This window comes from Lepidochelys olivacea (assembly GCF_965140295.1).
Source record: "Lepidochelys olivacea isolate rLepOli2 genome assembly, chromosome: 19".
Taxonomy (NCBI): domain Eukaryota; kingdom Metazoa; phylum Chordata; order Testudines; family Cheloniidae; genus Lepidochelys; species Lepidochelys olivacea.
This window is the reverse complement of record NC_140429.1, coordinates 16,201,548-16,209,861: the sequence shown is the minus strand read 5'-3', so window position 1 is coordinate 16,209,861 and position 8,314 is coordinate 16,201,548. Positions and strand designations below refer to the sequence as shown.

General features: G+C 43.1%; 1 pseudogene across 1 annotated transcript; it reads left to right on the top strand.

The window, feature by feature from the left end:
- The first annotated feature begins 3,361 nt into the window (after positions 1 to 3,361).
- On the top strand, positions 3,362 to 4,093 carry LOC311510245 (large ribosomal subunit protein uL22 pseudogene; annotated as a pseudogene). The gene is made up of 2 exons: positions 3,362 to 3,924; positions 4,067 to 4,093. The product of its transcript is annotated as a large ribosomal subunit protein uL22 pseudogene (transcript).
- Positions 4,094 to 8,314: the final 4,221 nt, after the last annotated feature.

Sequence of the window (8,314 nt, the reverse complement as noted above, 5' to 3'; positions counted from 1 at the left end):
TTAGGGGCTACTGCCGCAAGCCTGGAGCTTGCCAGTCCTCCTGAATTCACTCCTGAGTGGGGGGAGATGGCAGAGGAATAACAATAAGTGAGTCTGACATGAACTGACCACAAAGAAGAAGGGAAAAGAAGCATCCAGCAAGTAGAATCTTCTTGTGAGTTCCCCCTGACCTTTGTCACCTTCAGACTAAACCTTGGGGAAGGAGATGGAACTCACAAGGGACCAGTCATGACCCTAATACTACGGGGAAAGGAGTGGCACCTTCTCACTATTTGGCTTCTAAAAGGTACTTAAAGAAATATTCAGCCAAAGCCTATTATCAACGTTTGGCCAGTCTTTAGCCAAATGCCTATTTCTGGCTGAATTTCTCTCCAGTCCTAACCAATGCAGGTCTAATACTCTGTGTATCTATTGTGCCAGAAGATCCCAGAGCATTCCAAATGTGTACACCAGATTTTACCCTGAAATGCACTTGCACAATGCTTGCTGAAGCCCATGAGAGCTGCTTGCGTGTGTCGAGGGGTAGGAGAGAGAAAGAGCTATGCTTTAGAAATAAAAATAAATTGTAGGGAGGACACCATTCCACCCTGCAAACCCGTACTGAAAATGTAGCTGCTCAAGCACAAAATACACTCACCTGTCTTTACCATGATGATTATTACCACTTATATAGAATGTTACAAATTATTTGCTCTCATAGCTCCACTGATTTCAGGAGTTACACCATCACAGAATTTGGCCCTGCACATTCAAAGCATTTTACCAACACTACCTAATTTGCCCTCAGAACACTCCTGGGAGATAGAGAGACAGGTGGGGAAATTATGACCAGAGTTAAGTGATCTGCCTATGGCCACACAGCAGGTCAGTGGCAGAGCTGGGAATGGAATCTAGGTCTCCTGGCTCCCAGTTCTGTGCTTTAATCAGTAGACCATGCTTCTTAAGAATGGAACACCTCATCAAACAAAAACAAGTCATAATGTTTTACTGGCCCATCCAAACAAATTGCCCGCCCTGGGCAAGTGCATGAGTAGATTTTTGCAAGGATGGTAAACTGCGGTATAGTATAGTGAAGATTAACTGTTACTTTTGGTTTGGGGTAATAATGTTAAATAATGAATAGTAATTTCTAGTAATCAGCTACAAAAGCATTCATATGTTTACTCTATTGGTAGCATTTATTGATAGCATTACATAATTAAAGTGTATTAAGAGCTCCCAAATATGTATTAATTTTAAGTAATTCTTAATCAACACAACCAAATACCATAATTTTAATATAAACATTGTATCAATCGTTCATAAAGGATTTAGTATTTTCCTTGAATGTGGTATGACAATTCGCCTGTTCCCATGCTAAATAGCAGGCCAAATATTATGGAACATTTCTCACAAATATTTCAGCGAGTTCTGAACAGATCTCACTTTGATGATATCAGTGACACGTCTTATTTACTTTATGAACATTTGTGCGAGCAACTCTTTATTCCTGAGAATGTTCCCTGCAGAGCAAAGTCTCACAAACACTTGTGAGAATAAGCATTCATGCAAAGCTGCAAGCCACGGGTGATTATATGACCATCTTGAAATGCCTGTAAACGAACAAAAACAGTGCCATGTGACTTAGGTGACCAACTGCACCTTCAAACAATGCCATGTGACAGGTGACCAAGTAAACATTCATGGTAAACTGTTAATGAGCAGCCCCACAGCCGGAATTTGTTGGCACTAAATACTTGCCAAATAACTGAATGTCAACCAGCATCATAAAAATCACATCCTGTGTACAGACAACTTGCAAATAAACTGTGGGTAGCAAATAGCTTGCCTACCTCTGTTCACTCATGAGCAAACATGATTGTGGTTGGAGCGATGCTGACAGCTCCAGAAGAACGTTCAGCTTACATGGACAAAGGAAGAGTAATTGCGGTTGAATCAAAGATTACAGTGTGTAAAGACCTACTGTCACTGGTCAGGGTTCATTCTGGTCCAGGGTCATTCCTTTCATTGCATTAAGTCATTTGTTTGGGACTGTCTTTTCACAGAATCATAGAATCATAGAATATCAGGGTTGGAAGAGTCCTCAGGAGGTCATCTAGTCCAACCCCCTGCTCAAAGCAGGACCAATCCCCAACTAAATTATCCCAGCCAGGGCTTTGTCAAGCCTGACCTTAAAAACCTCTAAGGAAGGAGATTCCACCACCTCCCTAGGTAACCCATTCCAGTGCTTCACCACCCTCCTAGTGAAAAAGTTTTTCCTAATATCCAACCTAAACCTCCCCCACTGCAACTTGAGACCATTATCCCTTGTTCTGTCATCTGGTACCACTGAGAACAGTCTAGATCCCGTGTCTTTTGTCCTGTGTCTGCACGTAGCACAATGGGATCCTGGTCTATGACTAAGGCTCCTAGGGGTGACAGTGGTACAAATAATAAATACTAATACAATAATTTGCTTGGTTCACATTTAATTATCCCAAATGATGGGACTTCCACTAAGTTTTCCTGGGAGCCTGTTCCACAGTCTGATGCGCTCTACAAATATTGTACTTCCCAATATTAAGCCTAAGTTTTCCTTTGCTTAATTTCATCCCATTACTTATGGCTTTACCACCTCAGAACATCCTGAATAAGTCCTCTTTTCTTAGTATTTAGCATTTAAGCTCTTCAAATACTTGTAGAGAGCTATCATGCTCCCTTAGATGGCACTTAGCCAAGCAAGACATGTTTAACCCTCTTAATCTTCCTTGTAAATCAATCCCTCCAGCCTCTAAATCATTTTCACTACTCTTTTCTGAATTCCTTCCAATTTATCAGCATCAGCTTGGTAATGAAGTGCCTGTAAATGAATGCACAATTTTATGTCTTACAAGTGTGGCCAGTGAAATAAGAAACACAATGGGCCAAAAATCTCTGACCCAAATGCTAAGAGTAGCTCTGAGCCAGTCAGATACTAGTGCAATTCCTCCGGTATCTCTCCATGGTATTGAAACGCTTATTTATCCCACAGCAGCCACATAGTCATTGTGATTAATTTTACCTTATGGTATCTTAACACTGTAACGGGTACATTCACCTAACCAGCTGTCTTCCAAACTAACTGCTGCAGGCCCTGGCAGATTCTACCTCTGTCCTGCCATTTTCTCTGCATCCTGGCTCCCGTTTTCTTCATGTGATTGTGCTGACAGAGCAGGAGAGATCTGGCAAAATGTGCAGAGCTGGGACAAATGGGACACAGCAACCCAGTGGCTGCCGGAAGAGGACCCTTCCTAGACCAGGAGGGAAAGGAGGAAGTAGGGCAATAGGGGAAAAAAGCCAGGCAAGTGAGCCTCCCTCTTCAGGCAGGTTTGTGTGCCTGAGTTAAATTCTGAAAATGGTCTGCTACTCACTTGATCCAGAGAACCCCACCAAATCATGCAAGTCAAGGGGTTCTAACCTTTGAGTCCACTTCAAGAAACCTCGTGAGACAGCTTAAGCTATCGAGGGCACGCATATCTGGAAAGCCACTAAATACTTAAAGGATGTGACCCTAAAAAAGCAGTGTGTTCCCTTCCATTGTTAAAATGGTGGAGTTGGCAGATGTGCTCAGGCCAAGCAATGGGGCTGGACACAGGGACGTTGGCCTAAAAAGAGTGCAGAGTTCCTACTGCACATGCTCAAAAATGCTGAGAGTAATGCTGACCTCAAGGGTCTTGATGTGGATTCTCTGGTAATTGAGCACATCCAGGTCAACAAGGCCCCCAAATGCGCTGGCATAGTTACAGAGTTCATGGTCGTATCAACCCCTACATAAGCTCCCCCAGTCATATTGAGATGATCCTCACTGAGAAGGAGCAGATTGTTCCAAAGCCAGAAGAGGAAGTTGTTCAGAAGAAAAAGATCTATCAAAAGAAGCTGAAGAAGCAAAAATGTATGGCCCCGGGAGTAAATCTGACAGAACAGATGTACATAAATAAAAAAAGAAAACTGGGGGGAAAAAAAATGTATGCCAGTGTCACCATGCTTGGTGCAGTAGACATGCAGGGACCTCTGACTCACAGACAGGCCCTTTTATGTCTCCCCTCAGAATGCCATTGCAGAGGTAAACGCCTAGGAGGCGTATCTCAGAATATCTATGTGCCTGGTAGCACCTGATCTGCATAAACACACAGTGCAAACAAGATGTATCTGAGAATATTTCTTACCACTCCAGTAAATAAAAACCAGGCCCTTTTATCACTTTAAATGGCTCATTTTTCATCCAGAGATGTCTGGAATTGAGACAGGGCAATAAACTCCAGCTACTCATCTTTGCCCTGTCAAATGTATACAGGCCAGCTACCACCAAGGCTCACATGCTACAGGGGCCAGATGGGGATCAGTCTTTACCCAGTGGAGGGGGAAGTGTGGGTCAGCCCTGCCCTCTCCTTCCAGGGGAGGAGGGGCTGAAGGGAATTCATTAACCTGGAGGGCGTGTTCCCTTTCCGTGGCAACATCTTTCAAGAAGACAGGGAGGGAAATTTCCTCCTTGCATTCTCCTCACGCTGATCGCTGAGGTAGCACTGCCTGGCCTGCCAGTGTGACTTTGCTACAGAGTCCATGACAAGCTACAGAGTCCATGACAAGGAGCCTTATCTTCAGCTGTCAGTGAGAAGTGGGTTCAGTAAGCAGAGATTAAACCTGATCAGTTTCCTCTATCTGTGGCCACCGTCGCTGCCTCGGTTTTGCCGGCTTTTCAAAAACAATGTACTCCTGAAGGCAATGAGAATTCTTTCCACTGACGTTAATGGGAGCAGGGCCTGGCCCACTGGTAAACTTTTCTATGCCACGTGTGGGGCAGCTGACTTCTTAGACTGAGCTGCAAGAGGTGGGAACCCCAAAACAACCCCCTCCTTCTCTACCAGTCCCCCAGTGAGTCATTTTCCATGTTTCTTTGAGACTAAAGTCCGCTGTGGTCCAGAGGTGGGAACCCAAGAAACTAATTTAAAGCTGCTAATTTTGGGATAGGAGTACTTGTGGCACCTTAGAGACTAACCAATTTATTTGAGCATAAGCTGTAGCTCACGAAAGGTTATGCTCAAATAAATTGGTTAGTCTCTAAGGTGTCAAAAGTACTCCTTTTCTTTTTGCAAATACAGACTAACACAGCTGCTACTCTGAAACCTGTAATTTTGGGATGTGTTTAAACCCTCAAGATAAAAGGGGAAGGGCAGTAACAAAATACTTAACAATGACTTATAAATAATTAGTCGGAAGGCTGGCTTGCTACATTAGTGCCACCTCAGATTGGATCTTGTTGGCTGTTTCTCAAGTAGGATCAGGCCTGTGCTAACTCTGCATGGGGAAGCTCCAGGGAAACCTCAGGCACTGCAGGAAGTGTTGCTTGCTTTTCAGTGGGTTGTGTTCTTTGTTCTGAAGTGGCGTTAGAGGTGTGCCAGGCTGACGGAGGTGCCCTCCTTCAGATACAAGGCAAACTTGACGTCCTAATTCCTTGCGAGCATTGACTGTGACATGGTACCTCTGTGACATAGCACCCCATAAGGCTTTCTGGAAATATGCTTATAAATGTATATATGACATAACTGGAATATGTTTCATGCTACATATGCCATGTAACATATCTCTGTAAAGGTTATGATCTAATGAACATATTCATCCTATTTGTATGCATGTGTCATTTTTGTATTCGAAGTTATGAATATTGGCTGTGTACTTGCTTGATTTTAAGTAGCTTTAGTAAAGCATTTGGTCAGCTTCTTGAGAAAGGAATGTGCAAATTAAGTGCCCAATCAAGAAACACTTAATGAACAATGGATCTTGGAAGATTCCAATCCACATAAGAAGTCTTCCTGGAGACATTCAAGATCGCTTGTGGGCAATGGCTGCTGCCTGTAAAAGCTGAGTCATGTATGGACATGTGACTTGTCCATGTGACTCCAAAACTCCATCTTGGAGCTGGACTTTGCATAAGAGAGAGGAGGGAGTTTCCACCCACAAGAGAAAGTCTAATTAAGCCCCTGGGAGACCCCTCCATTTTGTCTTCAGCTGGCTCAAGAGATAGCCTCTCCACCCCCAAAGCATACCTGAAAGAAACTGGAACAAAGGATAGTAACCACAGGGGCTGTGAGTGATTGCTGGACCCAGACTAGATGGAGACTAGTCTGTAAAAGGAAGCTTACTAGAACACCTCTGAGGGTGAGGTTTTACCTGTATTAGGCATAGACTTGCATGTTTTAGGCATAGACTTGCGTGTTTTGTTTTATTTTGTTTGGTAATTTACTTTGTTCTGTCTGTTACTACTTGGAACCACTTAAATCCTACTTTTTGTATTTAATAAAATAACTTTTTACTTATTAATTAATCCAGAGTATGTATTAATAAATGGGGCCAGGTGTGTGTGGGGGGGTGGGAAACAGCTTTGCATATCTCTCTATCAGTGCTATAGAGGGCGAACAATTTATGAGTTTACCCTGAATAAGCTTTATACAGGGTAAAACTGATTTATTTAGTGTTTGGACATCTGAGTGTTAAAGACAGGAACACTTCTTAAGCTGCTTTCAGTTAAGCCTGCAGTTTGTGGGACGTGGTTCAGACCTGGGTCTGTGTTGGTAGCCAGCAAGCGTGTCTGATACAACCAGGCAGAGTTCTGGAGTCCCAAGCTGGCAAGGAAGGCAGGGGCAGAAGTAGTCTAGGCACATCAGTTGGCAGCCCCAAGGGGGTTTCTGTGATCCAACCCATCACAACCTCACACAGTGTGTTTGCCTTCTCTTATACCACTGTCCTTGTTTCTTAATCACATCTGAATTTCTTTGTAAAGGTAGAATTTTAATTTCTCTATCCCCCTTTGAGCTTCCGGTTGCTCTTTTATAACTAAACAAGATGACGTTTATGACTGAAAATTAGTGATGACATATTTTGTACTGTAACCCAGAGACCTTTAAATATGAAGATTTAACCCCACAAAAACTCTAATGGTGCTTTTCATAAAAGTCGGGGTGTTTAAGTGGCACTGTGGTCTAATGGGTAGGGCACCAGACTGGGACTTACAAGACCTAGATTCTATTCCTAGCCCTGCTACTGACCTACTGTGTAACCTTGAATAAGTCACTTCACCTCTATGTGCCTCTGTTTCCCCTTCAACATTTATCGGTCCTGTTTAGACTCCTTGAGTCTCATACTACAGGTACATACAGTGCCTAACACAACGGAGCTGCTCAGTGCTACTGTAATATAAATAAAAATGGTGATCACCATGGTATCTGGCCATACTCTGGTTGAAATAAGTACACCTTAGTCTAGCTAATCCCCACCGCACTGGCCCACACATGTGGTTGTGTAGTGTTGTTATCTGCTACTCAACAACTGCTAAGTTCCTCTGGTAGCTGTTGAACCCTCCTCTGACACCTGCATTCCTTAATAAACACTCAAACTCTTTGTGACTAATCCCTGTCTATACAAACATGCCTAAGCTAAAGGAGAATGTCTTCACCTATCACTAGAAATTGGTCCTTTACCCTCTCTGCTGGCCAAGCCACTATAGGACAACATTGCACTCGTTCATGTAAGGCCAGTATATACAAACTGCAGTAATTGTCTGGAGGTTGGTTAGAGCCCTAAAGTAGGTGGCACTGAAATAGAAGGGGGAGAAAGACAAAGGCGAAAACTCAGACTGATTTTAGTTATACAATAGACTCAAATTGCCAGGCTCCGCTGTGTTTAGACAGTTGAATGTTAATGAGAAAGAATATATATTTTTAAGTGAATGAATTTTTTCTGATAACCTTTTCTCATGAATCCAAAAGCAAAGTTGAGAATGAGGGAGATAGCTGTATTATTTTGTATGAATATTATATGTTCTTCAGGTTACCTGCTAGATATTATTCTGTCGGACTACCAGAGTTAAATCAAAGGAGGCTATTAGGATGAGCAAGCAGGAAACTACTCAGTGACTAGCGGTAAGAAACCACCAGGGAAAATGCCAAGGGCCTTTAAGAGAACATTGGGAAGCTACTAACTGGGAAATGTCTACCTGACTGACTCCAGTCAGGTTAACAGGCTTGTTTTACCATCCAGGGTACTAAACAAAAGAACACTAAGCTGTTGAAAACCTTGGCCTCAAGAGGCTGGAAAGCAGTTGAGTGTCCAGCACCTGCTTGTGGGAAGGCACAGTGGGAGACACACTGGGAGAAAGAGAGAAACTGCAACAACGCAGTGCTTTTCTCCCCGAAGTCAGGATACCTGAGCTGAGTAGAACTTACCAAAACTTGCAAGAAAACGTTAAGGGTTAGGTAAGACCCAACCATATAGGCCTATTGTTGTTTTAACCCTTCTCTCT